The following is a 26,026-nucleotide window of genomic DNA, read 5'->3' on the forward strand; positions in this document are numbered from 1 at the left end:
CCGAGAAATGAAAATCGGAAAGGAATTGTTTGTCGTCTTAACTCCACAGCAAGCCGCAGGGTACTCGAGATCATGAGCGTAAGAACTGTAAATAACTTGAGTTGGCGAATAACCTGGAAGTGAATTAAATGTTTAATTTAGTAGACTTGTTTTATCTGTACTGAATGAAATACATGTAACTTGTATATGTTTCGTAGACTCGTGATCGATAGGATTAATATTGCACAGAATTATGATCATTTAATTAAATTTGATTGAATATTAGTTATTCCTAACCAATAAACATTGCCCGTATTCAAATGAACAATTTCAAATAGATGGTAAGGATACGACCGCGAACATTTATTGAAATTTAACATCCCCATCTCACATGATTGACTGTATTTTCTTACATTCAATTCAATTTTATCATTTTATTTTACGCTTTCAATTTGTTGTGTTTACAATCATTATACAGTCGACATCGTATTTCTTAGTAACATGCTATTACATTTGAAATACATATAAGGATTAACAAAATATGAATTGAAAGGGAGAAAGTGCCAGAGCCTGTACAATGTACATGTAGGTCCCTTGAAAGCGTAATTAGATATATATGTAGTAACTGATTAATTTTAAAGTAATCGATTAACTGTAATAGCAAGAGCTATCAATAACTATTGGCACTGGAACTAAGATAAAATAATATTTTTGTCTATAGGATAAACATACATAGTGTTTTTTTCCGACAATAAATCGAATGAGTTTTAACTACAAGAATTTGATTTTGAAATGTATTCTGTCTTTGGGAAGGGAACTGCATGATACTAGTTACTTTTAAAAGTTTGTTTGTATTTGTATCTCGGTTGAAAGTCACTGAACTTGGAGAAAAGAAAATGAGACGTAGCATGCTTACAGATAACCAATAACAGTGAATAAAAGAAAACTAAATATTTAGAAAATTTTGAGGTTTTTCTATTCGGTAAGGCCCCCATTCCACAGAAAGGGGGTTTTTGAAGGGCCATTAAAAGACCAAAACTTGGCAAGGCCTTACGGCAGTCTCCAAAATCACTGAAATTTGTCATCTCTGTGGAATGGCTAGGAAGGACCCCTTAAAGAACTCTGAAAAACTGATTGATATTCCTTGTCTTACTGGGCTTAGACTAGTCCTATAGAGTTTTTTCAATGGTCTTTCGGATATCTTTGCAACAAGTGATCTTTCAGAATTCTTTCTATGGACTTTTTCTGGTCTTTCAATGATATATCAATGATCTTTTAATGATCTCTCACGAGTCTTTAGTGATCTCCGAAAAAGTCTTGAGAGACTGTCAAAAGATCTTGGAAAGACTACTAAGAACTTTGAAAGTCAATGTAAGGGTATGTGTTGACCAATGAAGGTGTGAGTGAGAGTGTCTATATGTGGACGGAGAAAGGACTTTGAGTGTTATTGAGGGTGTGGGCGCAGTGGCATGTGTAAGTTGTGCTGTGCCTAGTGAGTTACAGACTCGCATGTGGGTAAGGTTAGGGCGTGTAGATAAATGTGAGTGAGGGTATCTATGTGTAGATGTGGGTGAGCGTGTGTGCAAATGGGACTGTATAGCGGTGAGTGTAAGATCTGTGTGTTTCTATGATTGCATGATGGTGAATGTGAGGGTGTGCGGGTGAATATATGTGCCTATGCATGAAGGGTTGCGTGTGCGGGGAGTGTGCGTGTGCAAATGAGGGTTTTGATGGTATGAGTGTGTGTGCGTGTCAGTGGGTAACTGTGTCCTAGGGATGAGAGTGAGAGTGGTGATTGTAAGATGCATGTGTTTCTGTAGGTAAGTAGCACTGACATGTTGGCAAATATGAAGAGTGCGCGGGTGAATGTATATGTCTATGCGTGAAGGGCTGCGTATAAGAGAGTGAAGGTGTGCAAGTGAGTGTTTTGGGTACAGTTATGAGTATAAGTTCTGTGTGTGATATGTGAGTGTCGCAATAACACATTCGTAAGTGTGTGGGTTGACGTGTTAGTGTGCCTATGTGTGAATGAAGGACTGTGTGTGAGGGTGAGAGTTTGCGTGTGTATACATGTGATGGTATGGGTCACTGGGTGCAGTGGAGAGTGTTAATTAGATCTGAAATTTAGAAAGGAAAATTTGTGTGTTGAAATTAAAAAAAAAGTATGTGGGTAGGCTTATGTTGCTGACATGCCAGCTGTGGCCGAGTGGTCTAATACCACTTTCAGTGACTCGCTGGTCCAGACCAAGTCCGTCCTAAGTCGTAAAATCCTGAGTTTACGAGTTGCACGGACTAAAATAACCCGCGCCATGCCCAGGCTATGGTGTTGCTTTTATCAACATCAGCCCAGCACCATCGTAAAAGTAGCGTTACAAGTAGCCCGGATATGCTACAGTTCCTGAACGGTTGTGGCGCGGACTATTTTAGTGCTGGCCTCATGCGGACCAAGAAATCACGAGTAACTGAAAAAACGGTATTAGGCACCTCACTAGACAAATGGAAATCCGAAGTCCGATCCCAGACATGGTACTTATGCCTGTGAGAAAGGAAAGAATGAACAGTGCTGTTTTATCCTACATTCGGATAAATGAAAATGCTATAAATATTCTTTGTAACTGTGTGCACCCAGTGGGGTATCGTGGGTCACGATGTTGGGGAGCACCAGCAAAAATTGAGACATTTAGTGGGCCCGCTTCAGGTATCCTGACCCAATACAGACATTTTTAAAATGGATATGTATCTCACTGATGAAATAATGCGAGCTGATTTTTTTTATATTCAGACTTTAAATAGGGGACATTATAAGCACATTTTATCTCACTGAACAAACAGTGCGATCTGAAATTTGTGTATATTGAGCCTCAAACGGAGACTTTTTTAAACAATTTTTTTAGAAATTCATAAACAGCATGTCCCAACGTAGTCATCTAATGCGAGCGCCAAACGTGAGCTGATTTTTCAGAATTACGCCAAAACACATGAAGCCCTTTTTGTAGTCCTGCAGCAGAGTCTCGAGAACACCTGTAATCTTACTGCACTGTGTAACCTTACATGCATTTGTGTAAAAATTACAGACAATTGGTATTCGGCGTATGTAACCTTACACATTTATTGTAAAAAAAATTCCCCCTTTTTAAAAAAGACCTGTTCTGTAAAATTGTACAAGATCTTTCCTGTTAAAACAATTTATTGAATAATTTGGTTCTTTCTGTAAAATCTGTGTTTAATAGTTCTTTGGTAAAATATTCAGTTTTTTCTAACAGTGTAATCGTAAACATGATACGTATCTCACTAAGCAAAGATTGCCAGCGCGAAGCGCGATCTTAACATTTTTTATATGCAGACCAGAAAAAAGGAACATTTGAAGGACGGGGTTTAGGAATACAAAAAGAGCAGGTAAATATCACCAATCCACTAATAACGTATAAAGCATGGACTGGAAACGTTTTATATTCAGACAATTGAAAGGCAGCAATAATTTTTAGTAGTCATGAAAAGAGCAGCATATATCACTACATAAAATAATAAAAGCTTGAGAAGGGCGAGAAAATATGTGACAGATCATACCGAAATGAGAGACAAGTCGCAGATTGAATCACTTAGAAAATGGACAAACTAATAAAATGGTCAAATTGTTTATGATATATATTTTTTACATTTTCTGACTTCTCAATGTTTTATGTTTACTCTGTTAAAAAGATGAGTGAAATTGATAACAGAAAAATGAAAAAAAAAAGCAATTTTTCCGCGAGTGTTTTTTTCGGTCAGTTGCAACTTTTTCTGACACTCCGCACGCTCGACTTGATCGAATTTCGCTCCATACTACGCTCCGCCCCTAGCAACGTAAGCCATTGTTGATTGGCTATTCATGAACATGTTGAAATGAACAGCGGCCAGGCGCTCGCTCGATCGATCGATAAGTCCAGGATACAGTTTTAGAAAAAAACATCGCGCTCAATAGGTATTCTGAAAAGCATGCTTTTTGACAAAAGTTTACAAACGGGACCAGGAGATGGAATAATACCTTATCTAGAGTATTTAGCCAAACTATAATCGCGAAATAAAAGCCAAGAACGCAGAGTATTCGAAACACGGTGTGTTTGTAAAGATTATTTTCCCCGGGTAATTTTCATTGAAAATAACAAAAACATGTGTTTCAGATTCTCTCATCATAGGCCTATGATCAATATGTTTTCATTAAGAAATTTATGAGATAGCTTTTTCCAAAGAAACTAATTGTTCAAATCCTTAACTCTTACTGTGCCAATACGAATACCCCTTGACTGCCAGGGGTATTCGATGGAATCCTAAATTGACCGAAACGTGAGCAGCGACTGATTTTAAAATGGTCATATTTTTTTACCCGTACGTTGTATAATAAAACTTTCTACACATGAAATGATGCATGGTTCATGGGCTTTATAATCGTGTTATTATCTTTCATATTCGCGTTTGGAAAAATTGAGAAAATATGTAATATTTTACATCGTTTTTTTTCAATAAGTAAAACCTAGAAAATAATGATTTCATGAACATTTCAAAGAGTAAATAACCTGAGGAATTGTAGAGATACCAAGAAATTACGAAGATAAAATGAAAGTTCAATGTTTAACCTTTCAAATGACGTATCTATTTATGAAATTGAACAAACAGAAATAACGAAAAAGTATGCTCTTTTGAATGAAATACTATTTTGCTATTCAAGTTATTTCCTCTGAAGTACGAGAGAGTATGTATAAAGGCATTGTCTTCGATGAAGTGACCAATCACAGCACAGCTTCGATCCCCACGCAAACACACACAATAATATATTAGTGCCATGTATCTTCAAAGTGCGGCCAACCATACCCTTTCATTCGTGTAGTCTTCAAAATAAGACTCTGTAATTTTTTTTATTCGTAGTGTAAAAAACAAAGTTATTGCCAGTCAGAAGGAGACAAAGTATAAAAGAACTAAAGATGATATATTGAAATATAGATAAAGAGGGGTCGGACAGATTCAATACTTACAAGTTTGGGGTATAAAATCCCACAAAATAATATGGGCGTTCTTGGCAAAGTGCACAGAAGTAAGAAAAAAAAAGTTTAAATTTTTTTGTGAATCAAAGAAGAGGGAATGCAGATCAGTTACAAACAAAAAAATCAATACAAATTTTCAAAAATAAAATAGGCCTATTTGTTCTGTATTACTGGTCTGACCAAAGTAGCCACCTGTTAACATTCTACGTGAGTACATTCTTTTGTTCATGCCACCAAGTCATGAACAATAGATGCCCAGACTCTCTTTCATGAGGAATCTCTAATCCGCGCTCCCTCCTGACCTATTATCTAAAAGAAGAGTAATTTAGCACAGGATGTTCATAGAAATCGGGGCTCACGCGTGTCTTTTGATTTGACTTTTGAATACTTTCAAAGGTTCCGGTATTGATTTCTTATGGGTGACCCAGGTAAAGAGAAAACAATTTGCCCCCCTACAGAAAAATCCTGCATCCGCCCAGGGCCTCCCCAGCTCGTAGCACTATCCATGGTAAAATAAATAATTTGTTCAGATAACATAGTGTACAATAATATGCGTGGTATAAAGAATTGTAATATTCAACCCGTTATCATCATTATCATTTCCATTTCTACTCTCTAAAGTCGATTTAAAATCCCCTTGATAGTGACGTCAATGATGCAGCAACTAACAGGTCGGTCTAATCGGTTTTGTTAATGTATCCCTTTCTTTCTTTTCCTAAAAACATCTGATATCACTTTATAAACTCCGTTTACTTTTTCTCTGACCAATGGTTTGATTTAGCAAAGGAAAAACATCCACCTTGAAAAAAAAAAATCTTGAGACGAATAAAGCGGTATTATCGGCCGTTTTAATTATTACATTTATTTTTCTGCTTCTTCCTATTTAATTCGAGGAAAATATTGAACGATTCATCTTTTTTTGAGAAGTTTGAATATGATATTGATAAGCATAACAATCATTTTTTTTATGATTTGGGCTATAAAAACACAAACGAATATGAACCGTTATTTACCTGATCTTAAGTTTATGAAGAGAGAGTTTGGCTGCAGAAGGAATGATTACAACAATTATTTTTGAATAATAATCATGATGATGATGATGATAATTCTGATGGCAATAACATTAATAATAATAAAAAGAAGGTGAAGGAGAAGAATAATGATAATAATAATAATAACAATAAAAATAATGATAATAATGATTGTGATAATAGTAATACTAATAATGATAATAATGATAACGATAATAAATGAATAAATAAATAATGAGTGTGATTATTGCAGTGCGCAGACGAGAGTTGGAAATGACAGCCTTCTTTACTCATATATTTATAACGAGAACATTTTTGTGAGAATGCTAAAAACAAAGTATAAGACCTTTCCCCCGCCCCCTCCCCCACCCCCCCAAAAAAAAACTCCCAAACCGTGCACATTTGCAGGCAGGAAAAGCCTTGACACAAGAATACTACCATACGGGCCTGCAAAACACCCGATCGATAGCTCATGAATATTCATGTAACAATAGCGAATGGGCGAGTAGTGTTGGGTGAGGAACATCGTACCGCTCTGTCATTGGTCAATTCCGAGCTGAATGCCCTCGCACATTTGCCTTTGCTCTGCCCATAGAAGTATGTGTATTGCTACACACAACCGTTATATCACACGTGTCTATAGGGGAAATCTTGATTCAGATCGCGGCAATATCCGAAATCAACTCTTCAAAATAATGATGCAAAAATACTATTTTACTCAAAAAATGTCTATGTAAACCACTATTTTTTATATGATAAAATGAATTGTGAATTAATTGCCAGTATAACAACATTAAAAACACAGAATATGGTGTTGATTTTCTGGCTGTAAAATTGGTTAAACAAAAAAAAATATTTGGGCACGTATACGTGCCAATGGCACTAGAGGGCTAAGGGCACGCATAGCTGCCAATGGCTCTTAAAGAGTTAAAAGTATTGACTTTTTATGAATGTGAGTTGATCTAAAGTATTATTTAAAAAAAAGGATTAAAAAATGATTGCTATTATTTACCTTGTGTGGCCTTCAATATGATCTTCATTATTTCAAACAATTTATAATTAAAACCTTAATTGCCCTCATTTTCCTCATGCAGTTTGAAGGAACGATAGATATAATGAAAGAAATGTATAAACAAAAAGAGAAGCATATTATTCACAAATGTCCGCCAATGAAAAATGGCCCGTACCGACCAGTTTCTTAAAGTAATAAATGTTTATATTTTCGGAGAACTGGAGTATACAGGTCGTACAACGTTATTTCATAATTAGTCATTTACAGGGGCCGCGAAAACGGGGGAAGGGGGCTGCTGCGGGGGCTTCAGCCCCCTCACTGTTTTGTTTGTAACGTAACAATTACCAACTTGTTAAGATTTTTGCATGGTCAGCCCCCCACCTCCATTTTTGGCTCAGCCCCCTCACTTTCAAAACAATTCCGCACCCCCTGAATAAACAAGATACGTGAATTGCACTAAACTTACTTTCAAAATCTATTGTCACGTACAATCAGGTTTCACTTAAAAAGTGCATTATGATTGTTTACACTTTATCATATCCCCTATCTTTTGTCTACCTTCCTTCTCTCCATCCTTCTTTACATCATTTATCTCTTATTTATTATGTTATTTCTTTTCCTCTCCCCTTTCGTTCTGTCTCCTCCTTCGGTGTTTTCTCTCTCTCTCTTTAACATTATTTATTCGTTTCCCCTTCTTTATCATCCCTGTTTTGGTTCTTTCTTTCGTTCCTCTTAACATTTCTCTGTTTTTCATTCTTTGCGCACTTCGATCTCCCCCCCCCCCCCCGTGGTTTCGTCCTTCTTTCCTTCTCCCTTTCCCTTTCTTATCCCTCCGTCTTATTCTCTTCTTTTTCCTTTTCTTATTTTCTTTTGCCTTCTGTTCCTCTTTATGTTTTTTTTATTTCTTCCCCGTTTATCCTTTTTGCCCGTTTCGAGCCATTTGTCTTGGCTCTCCCTTTGCTTACCCTCTCCGTCTTATTCCTCTTCTTTTCACTTTCCTCCTTTTTTCTTCTGCCTTTCGTTACTCTTTCTAATGTCTGTTTTTCGTTCTTCACCTGCTTTAATATTTTTTTGGATATTCACACGGTATAAAACGGACATTTTACAAAGCATTTTAAAAAGTCAATTTGTATATCAAAACAAAAAATGAAAGCCCGATGTCCGAACTGAAATATCTCCCCCGACCTTATTTTATTCACTCGTTTTCCTCCTCTTACAGTGTGTATTTCCTCTTCCTTTTCCCTCCTATGTACTTATCCCCTTTTTCTTTCTTTCCCTCTTTTATATTACAGATCAATTAAGTTCTCTTTATTCAAACACTGCAACAAAAGAAAGAAGAAAAAATCCCTGTGATTTTCCCTTTCATCCCCCCCAAAGCAGGATGTTGATACTCCTTTGTTATAAAAAGGGCCCACTCATGGGGGATTTTAATGGTAGAGATTACCTCATTGTCGAGGGTCTAACGGGGTTACTTTGATGTCTCATTCCCTTTAATTAGGTGGTTTCAAACCGCCTCGATCACAAGAATCCTCGTTAAATTACGAGAACTTTTTAAGGCTGAAAAATACCCATTAATTATTCCTGCATTCACACCGCCCTGAAACATACCCTTCGGGATAAGTTCCTGAAGTTACGAGCATGCGCAGTATGGTCTGATAAGCAGCAAGGCGCGAAATTCAAAATCACTAGCCCAGCAGCAACCCATGCACGGCGCCGCACCCAACGACACGCTGGGCTAAAAGTTCCCGTAATTTGCTTTCAGACCGCCAAAATACCCACGACCTTGGAAAAATCCCCGCGAAAGTTCTCGTAATTTCGCCAAGTACCTACTATTTATCGGGTATTTTCTTTCGGGGATATTACGCGTAGTTTGCTTTCACACCGCCAAAATACCTGGTATTTTCTGATCGGGGTAAATTTCCCGATCAGAGAATACCTGGAACTGGCGAACTTCGAGGCGGTCTGAAACCACCTATTGAACCTCTTTTTTCAACAAACAGTATCATAAGCTTTGGGAGCTTTGTAAGGTATCAGAAGAAAGCTTATGCCTCCATAGTAGGTGGTTTCAAACCGCCTCGATCACAAGAATCCCCGTTAAATCACGAGAACTTTTTTAGGCTGAAAAATACCCATTAATTATTCCTGCATTCACACCGCCCTGAAACATACCCTTCGGGATAAGTTCCTGAAGTTACGAGCATGCGCAGTATGGTCTGATAAGCAGCAAGGCGCGAAATTCAAAATCACTAGCCCAGCAGCAACCCATGCACGGCGCCGCACCCAACGACACGCTGGGCTAAAACTTCCCGTAATTTGCTTTCAGACCGCCAAAATACCCACGACCTTGGAAAAATCCCCGCAAAGTTCTCGTAATTTCGCCAAGTACCTACTATTTATCGGGTATTTTCTTTCGGGGATATTACGCGTAGTTTGCTTTCAGACCGCCAAAATACCTGGTATTTTCTGATCGGGGTAAATTTCCCGATCAGAGAATACCTGGAACTGGCGAACTTCGAGGCGGTCTGAAACCACCTAGTGTTGGTTTGGTGATGACATTTCAAGGGAGGAAAAATTACAGTAAATATGGAATAAAATGAAGAAAAAAATAAAAAAATAAAAATAAAAATAAAATGATTATTGTTTTAAATATGATAACACCATGTATTAAAAATGAAAATATTTTATACCCTACAGTTTAACTATATTTTGTTATCAAGTATTGAAGATTTATCTCAAGTTGATTTGGAAGACCCAATAACGGTGTACCAAGAATGCGTGTTCCTGAAATAATGAGGCAAAGGCAGGGATTTTTAAAGGCGCATAATGAACACGACGAAACATTCAACATGAGCTTGATTTTTTAAAACAGTATATGCTTTGATATTATACAACAGAGTAGAGCAAACACATGATATACCTGATAACACGTTTGATATATAAGAGACAAGATCGAGTAAATTATTCCCACTGTCTCAATAATATAAGCATTCATAAAACGTAAATTTGTAAGGGAAAATTTAAAAAATGATGGCCTATCATCATTATAACAGGTTCATATTTATAGAAAACAAAGACATTAACTATTTTACAAGGATATTTTATTTAATTGGACCATGCGGTGATTGCAGTCATAGTGACTCGCTTTACGCGATTGTCATTCAAATAACACGTTGACACAACGAAACCATTGGAATCCCCCCCCCCCCCATGGTTTTATATCCGACCTTTTCTTACAATAATCAGGTAGAGCATACATGACATTTTCATTTCTTTGATAAAGATATCAATTACTTGTATAATCAAGAACTTTCTACAACCTCCTTGGTATAATCACGGAAATTAAAACAAAATGTAAAATTGCCGTTGTCTTGCTTTCCGCGATCGCACGTGCCCTATTTGACTACTGTTCTCAGCGCAGCGGCGCGGTTGAAGCCTCCTCATTGGTCAATCGTTTCACTATTTTGGCAAGCGGTTGCTAGGGCATTTCGGTTAGCATAGCGGTGACAAAGTAGACTTTTTCCTGGTACGGAGTGAAAACGGAAGTCAAACTTCAAAAGCGTTTTTCTCTTGATTTTGATTTCCAAGAGCCCAATTCTTCCTGCATTCTAAGGCAAATATCTCCACTAATATTTACTCTTAAGGGTCGAGTGATACATCAAATTAAAGGTAAAGAAACGGGGAATAATCATCACTAAAAAAATTGGATTTGAAAAATTACAACTTGTCTCTCATTTCGGTGTGACGAGTCACATATATTTGGTGTACATTGACTTGAAAACGGGATGTTTAACGTGATTATCTATCCCATTGAACAAACAATGTGAGCACCAGGAGTGATGCACACATGGGCCCTAAGCAAATTATGTTTCATAAAGTGTTTTATGTAATAATAAATATACAATAATTTCTTCTTATCCCCCACTTCGTTTCTCTTTTTTCTCCCTCTTTTTCTCATTTCCCCCCGTAGTAACGCCACTGTGTGCACTTGTTTTTTGGAGTGTGTATGTGTGTGTGTGCAAGAGAGAGAGGGGGGGGGGGGGAGAAAAAAGAGAGCACAGGTATGGTTGGTCTTGATGTAGTTTCTATGAAATCAAACCATTAATCATTAAAAAAAATTCTGAAAGTATGATCATCGTACTGTTCCATGCATTTAAAAAAAACTTACACAGCAATTATTAAGTATTCGCAATTGTAGTTTGGAATGTACGCTTGACAGCTTCTTTTTTTTTTAAGTCTATGCATGAAATCTTTCCAAACATCGTGCACATTTCAAAAGAATAAACACAAGGGGGGAAAATATAATTTAAACCTAACAAATTGATAGAAGATCTATGGCTAAAATTGTATCGATGAAAATGTAAAGTAGGTCAAGATATTTTGTCGGTATCGTCGCTTCGAATCTCAACATTCTATGGCGACCGACGAGTGCGTGTTCCACTGCAAAACGCTTCTGAAAAAGAGTAACCTTAATTTCGTGCACATTAGTTATAAGGAAATTTAAACATAAATTAGAGTACAAATGATTAAATATTTCGTAGGCGGTCAATCAGTAAATTTTGGTCAAAAAAATCGATTTTGAGTTTTTGCATAAAATAAAAGTACAAGTCCTACTCAATTCATAACTGAATTTCTAGGCCACAATTTATTTTATTTCCTGAGATATGAGAGGGTTTTCACGGCGATGACATACAAATGCATGGATATGATGCATTCAAGAGCTGTGTAAGTAAAGGATTTGAACTCAAGTTATCAAGATTTGAATTCTGCACCGAAATTACCAAAACGCCCGTCAGCCGGTATTTCAATACACAACAAATCACAGATAGCCTCAGTAGGAGGTGAAGATCAGACCGTCGTCAGCCATGAATACACGGATCTAAACACCATTTTGAAGAAACAACCAATTTCTCATGATGAATGTAAAGATGATTATCTTTCAACAATTGCTAAAGATTCAGAGGCAAGTGTTTATATGGAGATAGAAACGAAACCAGGTGAAGCATATCAAAATCGAATAAGGGTACAAAGAAAAACAAAGAATAGTACACAGGATGCTGCTCATAAAAATGGGCAATTCCATAAAATAATCAACCTTTTTGTACGTCCGATCCCCATTTTTCTCAAGTTTTACTTCACGTCATAAACTGAACGAGTCGTGATCATTTGAGAGCATAACAGACTGTCATAAGAACAAGAAGCCACAGACTGAAAATTTCGTGAAGGTCCAACATGTAGGGGGTCGGATGTACATATTATATGGAATTGCCTATATATGGACATGGTGCCAATCGGACAAAGGATCTCAGAAACCCAAGACACAGGATTTGACGGTTATCTTCTACCAACCTCCGCAAGCATGTCCATGTCATAGTTGCACTTATCAGAAGGAACACCTATCTCTGATGTCATGGATGTGGCAGAAAATGGCAACATCACTGTTCAGGATAAAGCTCACAAGTACATGGACATGACTATTGTGTATCAGAAGCCTGCATCTGGTTCAGACTTAGATGTTGATGGTTACTTTCTGCCTGTCACGTCAGCAGACGCTGACCAAGATATTGACGGATATCTTCTTCCAAGCTTTACACAAACCAAAAGTGATTTCGAATTACAAAGCAATATCATCTGGTCTAGCCAACAGCACAAGTGAAGAAAGTCTTAAAAGAATATTGCAATTGAGCGGAACAAATGGGAATCATGATTACATGGATTTCGGGTCTGTTCGCCAAGATACCAAAGATTACTAATCTTGACCAATACCTCATCCTAAATTCTGGAGACGAGCTTTCTTCAGATGAAGCTCACGTCCAATGGGCTACGCTTATTTCATAATGTTGGCAAATAATTAAACCGTTTATCGTGTTTAATACTGGAATACATCCCAAGAAGGAATGATTCATATGTTCATGGATATCAAAGACAACTGTACTTTCCGCTACTCATGCCATATATATTGTTGAAATAAATGGAAAGGGAAATCTACTTGTATAGACGTAAACCATAACTTTGTACAAAGTGGAGGAAGAGGGGTAGGGATACACGAATCCATAACCATTGGATCTCGGTACAAATAATCTGCAGATGACAAGACTGATTATAGATGAATGTGGGTACATGTATACATACTTCACTTACGACTGGACAATCGCAATGCAAGAGATCATTTGAATATAAAATCGCATTAACTCTCAGAATAAGCAAATGTTTAAGTTTAAGACGGCGGTCAAGATTATCGGAATACTGTCAATACGAAATCATTTTGAATTCAACTGCGTTGATTTCTCCGTGCGCGGAAATCTCAGAAAAATACCTTCGAAGAAGCGATTTTAAAAGGGTAAAAAATCGAAGGTTATCCACAAACCATTTTTAACTGCTGACCTCCGATATTGGCCAAAAGGCCCAGACAAACTATGGACATGATGGACATAAGCTTGTAAATATCGTACTGGATCTGGATTGCTTATATGTAGCATTATCGATTTCCTGACTAATAACATTACCGGTTTATAATACACTTTCACATGTTCTTATAAATTTATGGATAAATAATAAGAGATAGAATTAATCATGCTCTTTGTCGAAACGAACATTCTTCTTGAACTGCTATGATTGATTTTTTATTGTGTGATTGATAGTTTATAAGTTTATAATACATGTTCACATGTTGAGATCATCTTGGTCTAAACGGATAGTCTCCTACACTGAAGTAGGGCCAAGAATAACTGTTATCGAGGACATGATTTATGAGAGTTTTCAATTTTAATTTTATCACAATTGTGACAAAGGAATGGATGTAATACGATATGATAAAACTTATGTATTGTCTGAAGGAAACAAACCAAGTTAGACACAATTAGCACCTTTCCTGTTCTGGCAAACAACTTCTTTCATTCTGGAAAATAAATTAAAACACGTCATGCACCATTGTGAAGATCACCACTAATGTATATTACAGTCGTAAAATATTATTTTGATTTATATTCCTTCGTGTTAGACATTCCTTTCTGTTGAAAGGTATTTGACGAAAAAAATGTTACTGTTTGGCCAAATGTAAAAGTTGTTTGATAGTCCCTCTTTACATTGCTAGATTTAAAAGAAATAATATCAACGTAGATCGCAATACGCCATGTTCTAAACGCTAAATATGATTTTATTTTTCCTTTGACAAAATTACTGTGGGGAAAAGATATCTAACGGAGAAATTGTGAATATGAGATCAGCAATGGCACCGACCTGATGGCGAATTTATTTTGGCCAAGTATTGAGAAAAGGTAATACTATTCCCTAGCAGCTCTAATTCTTAAGTGGTCTTGCCCCATCACGACTTTGATCGCCACGATTTTGATAGTAGAAATGCGAGTTCCCTCAAAGTAGTTGTATCAAAACCTATCAATCATCAATCAGCATTAATAAACATGACATTCGTAATAACACACCTACAAATTATTTTTCAACATAATTATATTTCTTATATAGACTACAATGATGTTTCATTGTCAGATTTTTTAACAACGGTTGACGATTATCAACGGATCGGTAGCGATAGATGGACAGGTGATTAATCAGCTGTAGGTATGAGCTGATTTTTCTCATTATCTGCACTGTAACTGCGGATCCAATGTTTCATTTTATGAAGCTAATGAACTGGAATCATTTCATGGACCAATTTTTAAAAACACTTCTACAATTTCAAAAAAAAACCAATTTAGTGCTGCAAAGTATAACGAATATTACCCCAAGTATGAATACATGGTAGAGTGGTTTTAAATTTTTCCTCACACAGATACAAAGCATTTGGGGCGTTTGTGTTGTTTTAAAAATCACATTTGCTCTAATAAGAGTGCTGATTGTTTAAAAACTAGCAACGAACCCCTATTTTCCAATGTTTGCACCTCTTAGGTATAATTTCCTCTACTACTTTGCAAAGTTTGGTGGAAATGACATGGGTTTGGAATAGGGCAGCGTTTGTTTTACTTCTCAAGTTTTACTTCTCACATTTTTGAGACTGGGTTTTTTTGTTATCTTTCACATCATTTTAAAAAATTGACAGTTCTGTTAGACTTTAAAGGGCAACAAATAGCAATATAAATAGATTCTCCATCTTGAGCATACAATTATCAACTATACAGTGCGTCCCACAAAAAACGAAACCGAGATTTATCGATGATTTATCATAACTTAATCACCAATGCAATGGACAAATGATCTACCATTGTAAAGCTTAGAATCTCCCCTTCCATCTAAAATTGCTTAGATTATTTCTCATTCATGCATGAGTAGGCACAAACAATTTGAAGAGAAGATACGGAAAAGTCACTTGGCGGGATGTATCTAGGTTTCAAAAAGAAAACCACATTTTTAGAGCATTCAATATCTGCTCTTTAATTTCATAGCTAAATTACAAAAAATGATCAAGAAATAATAAAGTTCTGGTTATTTGAAATAAGGCTTAAATGTCATTACTTTCATAATATCAAGATATTTTACAGGCTAGCGTTCAGACTCGCTCGACACTCCGTTTTGTTGACGATCAGCCATGCGTTATGTCTTTTGTTAACCGTGCGAAAGCTTCTGTGGGAAACAGGTGAAAACACGTTATTTAATAAAATTATGGAAAAAGAAACATTCTTTGTGATTAAGGTATCAAATAAAAGAACATATATTGAACTATTTGTGCATGTGATTTTCTTTTTGAAATTCAGATACCCCTCCAAATGAGTTTTTGGTATCCTTTCTTCAAATTGTTTTTGCTCACTCATGCGTGATTGAGGAATAATATAAGTAATTTCAGATAAAAGAACGAAGACGAGGGAATAGATCGGGCAATCTTGTTCGTTGTGTCATCGTGTTGCTTCGTTACGGGTTCTTTCGAGATCGGTCCACTTTGGGAAAAGCACAATGAGGGACTATGCGCAAAAATAAAACAAGAACGATAAACTAACGATTACCGCACACTAAATAAGAGATGCGAATTCAAACAGATGACCAACGATTTCTCAATTCGTCGGGAAATTTACATGTTCAAAATTTCCGCGCGAATTTGAATAATTGAAGCTGTTACTTCAGAAGGTGTACGAACCCAAAGACGAAGGGTAAATATGATTTACTATCAGTTACCATTGAAAGCGATTTCTTAAAAAAATGTCTTTTGCCAGCCATCGCAAGGCATATTTCAGGCAATTCGGTTAGGTGTGAGGGGGCCTTAAAGAAAGCTGCTTATTTTGCTGTCCGTCACTGGTTCTGTCATACCTTGACTATTATAACATTCTTCCTTATGGGACTACAGGTATTAAAGAACATACATCGTCTTCTATGCTCCAGAATTATCCTGTGTGTCTTATCAATCGTCAGTTCATTAAAGAACGAATATACCTTACTTGACACTCACCTAAGGCTCCCTGTCAACATAGTCCATTGTTCCAACTATACTTCATGATTTATTCTTTCATATAATTCCGACCTCATCCATGTACAATACAGTCCAGTTGTAATCTAAGTTCAAACACCAGCAAATCCTATCCCAAGATGTCGAACCAATGCTGGCAATAGCCACTGATTAAAAACGGATAAATCTACCCAACTATATAACAACAAATTACACTTATGATATTCAAGTATGATAAAGAACGCAGCTTTGTAGTTAACTTATTTTCGGCGTTGGTCCTTCGTTTGTCTTTTATAAGTTCAATTTCCTGCGTTTTACTTTTTTTAATTTGTATTGTGTTTTGAATCCCTTTTAAAGGCGCTTTAGAAATGTTATGGTAATCATTATTATAGTTGTCGTTTTTACCCCCTCTTACCTGATCCTCAATGTTTTATGGGGTTGGGATATCTTTTGGCCTGAAAAGATATGTTCTAGAAATACATTTCTTTCTCCCCATTTTTGAAAATCTCCTTAGATATTTCATTTGGTTTTGTAATCGACACACGCCTATTTTTTCTCATTTATAAATCAAACTGATATTCCTGGTTTGAAAATCCAAGGTTGGAAAATCAATGTGTGGGGAAATGTTTTAGATTAAGCAGTCATCTTTCCTTAAGACTCCAACTCTCTAATATAATAGGGCTGATCTTGTACTTGTTTATCTTGTTACAATTCATACATATTGTTGATAAATTTTGTATTCTAATTACATGTTATGATTACAAAAGAGTCTGCAAATGTGGGTATGAATAAACCTGGCTTTTTTAATGGAACAAGTTGTGACTTCAAATTGTCAAACTTCAAAATTAATAAGTAACAAGTTCTATTAATCAGGAGCTATGACAATAATGTGTACGTTTGATCTTTATTGATCAAAACATATATTAAACTAAATCAACTGATTTAGGTGGTGAAAAAGGACTATGTAGTTTTATTATTATTTTTATATATATCATGTGTATATTCATCTTATTTCTTACGATCACCCCTTTCCTCCTTTTTAACTTCGTCCACCGCGTCTGACAACATTATCCCGAAAGATTATCCTATCTTGGTGAACTGTTTAGAGAAAGCTAGCGCTGAAGAATTGAATTCCACCATAGAAGACCCCGAACGGGTAAACTTGTCGATTCAATATATACACAACAAAAAAAGTAAGTCCCCCCTAAATCAAATTGCTGTAACTTTTGAACAGAATTATTTTTAGATATGATATTCCGTAGGTGGTTTTCTACATTCATTAAGCAACTCCTGGGGGAAAAAAAGATTGATCGGTTGAGTCATGCATGAGTAATTAAAGATTGAATTAAAAATGACCATTTTTAAAAGTCACAAGAGTCGTTCTTCAGATTGTGCAAATACAAAGTTGGGCAAATGTTGTCTTTAGGTGAATTTTATGGTGTTATGCTGTTTTACTATCCATCATTTAGCCACTCCACACACAATTTTGATATCATATGTTCATGGTTGAGTGAGCACAATGTATTGCAGGGGCCGCGGGGGGGGGGCTGGGTAGGGACCTTCATTCCCCCCCCCCCACTTTTTTCCAAAAGCATGTAAAAAATGTAAAAATGACCATACGATTGTGATTTTTGGCATGGTCAGCCCCCCCCCCCCCCCCCACTTTGAAAACCCTTCCCCAGCCCCTGTATTGTGACGTATCATCATAGGGGTTTATGGTAGTATCCTCTACAACTTGTTAGATCATGTTAAAATTAGAAAATGTTGGTGGCTCCCCCAATTATAGGCCCCTCCCCCATTTTAAAATTCTGGACCCACCACTGATTTGTCCATAAATTAAACTGATCATGAGAAATTGTTAGGAAAAGAATACATTTATGCAGTGTAAAGAGTATTCATTCCTAGGTTTTCGAATGTGCTCGTTCAACCATGAAAATGTTTAAAGTTCGGAAAGTGTGTGGTGATAGATATGATGTATGATAAAAACATTAGCAATTAAAGTTTTATTTGAAACAGAATTTGCCCCCAATATTCACTTTATTACCCTTTAAAATGAGTCTGTGACATTGAAAATACCAATTTTCCCACTTTGATGCGTGCTCACTCATCCATAAATAAACAAATCGATTTCATTTTTGCACAGAATTCTGCCCATAGGTTGATAAACATTACTGCCAAATGACATTGCTAAAGACAGCCGTGAAAAAAAGTTCCACCATATTGAATAAGGGGTTACTTATTTTTAAACATGTGCACCCATAATGTACACAAGTCTATGAGAGACGAAGTCAAAATTTTAACAAATATGAAATGAGGGTTTGTTTCATGGACGGTTTTTGTTACTTCTGCCAATAGTTATTTCATGAAACTTCGTACATGGCTTCAAAATAACACTATCCAAAAGGCGCGCACACCAAAAGAACCATTCGATACGACACAGAGTGGGGCCAAGGCCTTGAACTTTCTTCTCATTTGCATAATTTTCGAATATTGTGTGCTCACTGATGCATTAAACGTCGGGATTTTCATAAAAATCGAATCACATGAACTATGCAAGGAGGTTTGTGACAGATATCCATAGTAACAAATTGCATTTTTTCCAATAACGTACAAAAGAGCTAATCGCATTCCACATGTTCATTCAAGCGTGGATATTTAATTAAACGCCTTTGAATCATTGAAGCATGTTAATTGGTCATGAACATAACGAAAAAGTTGAGAAAAGATCATTTTCAGTTCCCAAAATGAACCAATACTTGCCTATGATATTTGAAAATTGTATTTTTTGTTTTCAATAAATGTTCATTGAAACGTGAAACGATGAATATTTTTGAAGAAACTCTTCCAAAAATAACTGTCATCATATTCTATCATTTTTATTGATATAAATGTGTAAAAAATCCAATTATAGCAAATTTGGACTTGTGTTTATTCAACCGTGAAATTTAGCCAAAAAAGTTGTATCGTCTTTTAGAGAGTACCTTTTACAAGCCTTCTGACTATTTTTTATGATGAGAATGTGGAATTAGTTCCAATAAAATGGAATCAAAGTCATGATATTTGGCTTGTGACTTTTGAAAAGTGACATTTTTGCCTTATGACGGTGCTCACTGAAGCATGAAGTGAAATACGTTCATAACGTTTACTCAGAAGGTAGCTTATAAAATTACCTACACGCCCATGTAAAAATATATTAAAAACTCGCATTGGTTCGGAAATTATTGATGTTTGTTTAAGGGGGGACTTACTTTTTTTGTTGTGTATATTTTTTGTACCATTATAAAAACATGTTAAACAGTGTTGTCAAAATATGTCAGCATTTTGATATTTTTGTATTTGTTTTTAATGTTTTGAATCGGAAAATAAGTATTAATACTACTACTAGTCATATACTCTTACCTCATATAAATAGGAAAGGATATTGAAATCAATATCTAAACTTTCTAAATGTATAAATTGGACCTTCCCCTTATCGACCACCTAATATTCTAGGTATGGTATCTGAAAAAAAATTTCTTCGGTTTACCTTATTTTCGTCTCATATATGCAGAAAATGCAGCAGATTAGATCCCCATGGTTAGATCGACGACTCAGATGTTATCTTCGTAGATATCTTCGTTTTGGGTGAGGCCTACAATATTTCGGTGGATTCTATGGAATATTTTTTCCTTTTTATCCCTCTTTTTTTTCTCGTGCAAATGATTATTATCGTTCATACCGTGTTTACACTTGATCGGCTTTTGCATCGGCTCGCGGTTCTGAACCGGCAAGTTTGCACCACCAAAGTCGTAGGTTCAGAACCGCGAGCCGATGCAGAATCGGCTTTTTTACTACGTGTAAACATAAAGCCGATTCTGTATCGGCAATTGGTGCGCATTTCATTTACTTTACCATTGTGACGGACTTGTAAGCGCACGGATCCAGCGTTGTCTTTATTATGACGTATATTGGTGGTGTGCGTATCATTTCAGGTTTTTGCATCAGCTCGCGGTTCTGACCCGCGAGCTGTTACAACGTGTAAACGCAGTGCAAGATAAACCAAAAGCCGATCAAGTGACAGTAATGACAGTAATGACAGTAATGACAGTAATATTTATTCTCAGATCACCCCAACGGGTATTGGAGAACATAACAGCATTTGAAACATATTTACATTTGAATTTTAAACATATTTACAAAAAATATATACGAACAAAAAATACAAACAAGAAACCCACATATTTCACTGAAATATTATGATAACATAATAAGATATAAATAAATTATTTCTTGAATTACTAAATTTTAGAACTAACAGAAAAAAAGTAAAACATGATGCGTACAAAGGCACCAGCAGCAAACTAAATACAAAAATTAAACAGTTTATCAAATAATACATATGTGATATCTATATCTATATAGTAATCAAGATACATTATTAAAAGACAAATAAAACGAAATAAATGAATGCTTCTATTATTTGATTACTCTATCAGAAGCGAAGCATAATTATTTTACCAAATTTAGCCAGATTTAGAAGTGTTTTTAAGTTAGCTGTGTTAAATAATTTTTCCATTTTGTAAGTGTTAGGCCTCTTTGTGAAATAATTGTCTAAATATAATTTTCTCTCTGCTGAAAAAGCCGGACAAACAAACAAATAATGGTATCCATCGCCTACAAGTTGTGATTGACACAGATTGCAAATTCTATTATTTCTTTCAACATTTTCATACCTCCCTGTAACTATTGGTAGACGATGGTTTTCACAGCGGAATTTAGAAAAGCATATACGATATTTTTTAGGAAAAACAATCATGTATTTTTCTAATTCAAGAGACTTTTTATAGATCCGATAATTAAAACATTGAGGATTATCATACATTTTCGAGTACCAATTTTGAAAGAGGCAATCTTTTAAACGTTGATCAATTGTACGTTTGATCCAAGTACTGTTTGTGGTTTCACATGTATACCATAAATCAGACATCCCTAGCATTATCGATAGTAGTTTTAATTTTTTTAATCCATGAAGATTTATTAACGTTTTCATTATACAAAACCTTCAACATTCTATATATCATTCCCGATAATTTGTTTTCCTTAGCATGTTCTAAACTACACCAGAAATTAATCATTCTATTAGAGATATATTTTTCAAGACCATATCTACCTAGTTCGCCTAACACAATACAATTAGCTGTTGATTTTTTTCAACTTTAAAATTTGCTTACAAAACTTCATGTGAAATATATCAAGATCTCGTATAACTTCGAATCCCCAGATTTCACTGCCATACAGAAGAACTGGAATAACAAGTTGGTCAAATAATTCTAACATTATATCAATAGGCAAGTCCAATGAATAAGACTTTGTTAACAAACTATACATAGCTCTTCTGGCTTGGTTCAATTGTTTCGTCTGCGCTTTTTTAAATCTGTTATTATAATTGAAGGTTATTCCTAAATATACATACTCATCAACTACTGATAGTTCACGATTGTTGAAATTAAAGGACGGTAATTTCCGCACTTTACCCCTAGAGAAAACAACAACCTTTGTCTTATCTGAATTGACATGTAAAGACCAAATATTACAATATTCATATAACGCATTTAAGGCAGTTTTTAAATCATCAGGAGATTCAGCTAAAATCAAAGTATCATCGGCATAAAGCAATGTGAACAATTTCATGTACACTTGTATCTCATTTTGTCGAGCATGTGTATTAATTTTTTTGGGTAAAACATTCAAGCCATGACATTTATCCTGGATAAAACAACTGAAGTCATTTAGAAAGAGAGCAAAGAGCATAGGTGATAGGTTTTCTCCTTGTCTAACTCCAATATTACATTCAAATAGGGAAGATATTTCGTTATCTTTTATTACACACGATTTTGCCTGACCATACATATTATATATAATTTTGAAAAACTTTCCATTAACATTGCTATTCATTAATTTCAACCAAAGAGCCGATCTATCTACTAGATCAAATGCCTTTTTGTAATCGATGAATGCACAATATACCCTTTCGCTCTCAGATAAGTACAAATCAATTATTGAATGCAGTACAAAAATATGATTAAGAGTCGAATGACCATTTCTGAAACCAGCCTGTTCTTCACCAAGTATATCATTGCCTTCAAGATAAGTTGTTAACCTTTTATTCAGAATACTTGTGAATAATTTACCTAGACAACTAAGCAAAGTAATGCCTCGAAAATTATTCGGGTCTTTTGGATCTCCTTTCTTTTTATACAGAGGTCTAATTAGTCCAATCAGTGGGAACTACACCGGTGTCAAACACAATGTTAAATAAAAGAACAATACAAGATAACAAACGGCCACTTGAGTTTTTCAAAAATTCATTAAGAATTTGATCAACACCATATGCTTTACCATTCTTTAAACGTTTTACTTGCGCGACCAATTCGTCGATATCTATAGGTCTGTTCGAATATTCGTTCAGTGAACTTATTGCGACAGTGTTTGGTAAAGGAAAATCCTGAGTAGTTTTTAGCGTCTGGCTAAGATTTCGAAAGTGCTGTTCGAGTGTGTCAAGGTCAATGTCAATTTGATTCCTTTTAGCATTCACGGTTCATATGGACAACGCGCTTACTCTCCCTCGCGTAGTGTTTGTTATACGCAATAATATCCTTACTGTCATTACTGTCATTACTGTCAATTTCAAGAGGTGGTTGATATTTGGTGGACTCACTACAGTAAACATCGATCATCTTAATAAGGACGCAACTGACATATTCAATAGGTGAGAGGGCTACACTCATGAGGGCTTCCATAGTGAAGTGGTTGGTTTCATATCTCTTCTGTGGTTTCGATCACTATTAAATATCAACATCAATTTTGTTTTTACCACCAGGGTAGGATAATTTTATAAAAAAAAACTCGTTGGATATAGTATTCTGAAATCAGGTATAAATTAAACTCTGGTCTAAACTTGTGGAGTAAATATGGATAGCCGATAGTGACAGGTATCCCTAACAATACAAGTTCAATTAATCAGATAATTTGACACTCAAACATAATATATGAATGTCATTTTGAATTTTAGGCTTCCCATAATGTTTTTTTCGCACAGAGTTAGACCATAACCTAAGTTAAACCTGACTTCAGAATACGGGCCAGTAAAGGCTTTGGTACAGCAGGTTTGATGGAGCTTAATAAAACGTCTTATAATTGTTTGTTGTTCCTCAAACTAAGAGCTATGTCCCAGAGACTTTTATACAAACAACATTAGATGCATTTTTTAGTAAGACAGTAGGGTTAACGGAGCATTTCTGAGAGCCCTTTAAGACTGAAAGTGGGATAAAACTAGCAGGTATAGTGACTTCAATGGACGATTTATGCACATACTGACAAATTTTTCTCAACATAGAAATATAATGCGCTAGTCAGATCAGATTATACTTCTCTTCCTATTTTTTATTGAAACGTTTACCTAAAACACCGCGTGTATCTTATTCGAGGTAAACACCCTAATTAATTAATTGATTTAGTTTAATATTCGAGGATAACATCTGAGTCGTCGATCAAACCATGGGGATCTAATCTGCTGCATTGTCTGCATATATGAGACGAAAATAAGGTAAACCGAAGAAAAAAATTCAGATACCATGCCTAGAATATTAGGTGGTCGATAAGGGGAAGATCCAATTTATACATTTAGAAAGTTTAGATATTGATTTTATTATCCTTTCCTATTTATATGAGGTAAGAGTATATTTTGTCGATCACTAGTAGAAGTATCATTACTTATTTTCCGATTCAAAACATTAAAAACAAATACAAAAATATCAAAGTGCTGACATATTTTGACAACACTGTTTAACATGTTTTTTTATAATAATACAAAAACTATATTGAATCGACAAGTTTACCCATTCGGGGCACTGTTTGTCTTCCATGGTGGAATTCAATTCTTCAGCGCTAGCTTTCTCTAAAGTTGCTGCCGATGGAAACACGATATCCCACCTATTATTTAAAACTGAAAGTGATGCTAATTTCCATTGATGATGGAAGAGTGCGTGAAAAAAATGAATGAACGAACATTTCAATTGCTCATTGACACGACACAGTGCCCTTCTGTTCAAATCAATTTTAATTCAAGTATTTATTTCTATTTGTCATCCTTTAAAAAAATGTCTATCCAATAGACAGGAACTATGATTAAAGGGTCAATCGATGACATTATGGCGAGATGAAGCTTTAAGCCCCTTTACGCCTTCACGGATGCAACACGGATCATCCCGGATTGTCAATCCGGGGTCATCCGAGCACAGTCCGGGATTACCGTGTACACATTGGCTACTCATCCGGCGCCATCCTTGATGTACCGGCATATCCGGGAGAAAATTTTAACACGTTCATTTTTTCATCCCGGGGTACACAAACGGATAATTTCCCGTCTTCATCCCGGAAGCTACCTTGTACACCCGTGTAGTTAGCGAATGCATACGGGAGACTCCTTGTAAGAACCGGAAGGTCGTTAATAATACCGGCTATATCCGGGTTTGACATTTTTCATTTGTTTGCGTACATTGACAACAATCCGTGTTTCATGGCAATGTATGAGTACGCTTCAGACGTTGCGAAAATGAAAAAAAAATCCATATTGGCCAATGCTCCAGAGATATCCCAGTAGAGACAATATGACACCTTGAAGGTCCGTGTAAGGACCCTGTAACATCCGTGTATTTCGTGTTGACTCCCAATAGCTTACCAAGCTGATCCCTAGTGCTACATGGTCTATCATTGTAAAAACCGCACTTTTCAGTACATTTTCGTGTAAATACCCAATTAAATCCGTATTCATTCCGGCAATTGTAGAAAAATATCAATTTGGCACCCCGGATCACCATGGACTGAGATCCGTGATGATCCGTGTTGCATCCTTGAAGGTGTTAATGGGGCTTAAATTCGGGTGTAGAAAGTCAATGAGATAATGTAAAAGGTGACAAAAACAAACGTTGCAGAGACAAGTGTCCGTCATTTTGTTCCGAGGTGATAAAGGATTGTGGATATTAAAAATCTTTTAATTCGAAATCTCGAATTAAAAGAAGATGGCGCAAAATAAGTTCTCAAGGGATGCGGGGACAAACTTATGAGATTATTCAGAGTTCACGACGTAATGGTTATGAATTCATGTGGGATGAATCACGAAATAATCATGTAGCTAGGATGCGTCGGATGTCCACCGGGCGTGGGATCCTTAACCGCAGCGAGTCTACGTCAGATTCGTAATGGCGAGGAAGATGCCTCTGAAATGGCTTCATGTGTAAGCGACAATCTAATAACATGTCGACTAGAAAGTCAAGGTAACCCAACAGCAGTGGCCAGACACGGGTCCTCAATAGGCTACGTTCCCAGCGGGATCGAGCGAGGTAAATTATCGACCCTCCCCTTTCGGATGTAGGGTCGGGCGGTCTGGTTCCTCGCCCAGGTAAGTGGGCGAAGGAGTAGGATGAGGTGAGAATAAACTAGCGTTACACCTCGAAGTCTGCGACGAAAACGCAGTCGTTTAAAGGTCAAGTCCACCCCAGAAAAATGTTGATTTGAATAAATAGAGAAAAATCAAACTAGCAAAGCGCTGAAGATTTCA

This window comes from Lytechinus pictus, chromosome 11, assembly GCF_037042905.1.
Source record: "Lytechinus pictus isolate F3 Inbred chromosome 11, Lp3.0, whole genome shotgun sequence".
Taxonomy (NCBI): Eukaryota; Metazoa; Echinodermata; class Echinoidea; order Temnopleuroida; family Toxopneustidae; genus Lytechinus; species Lytechinus pictus.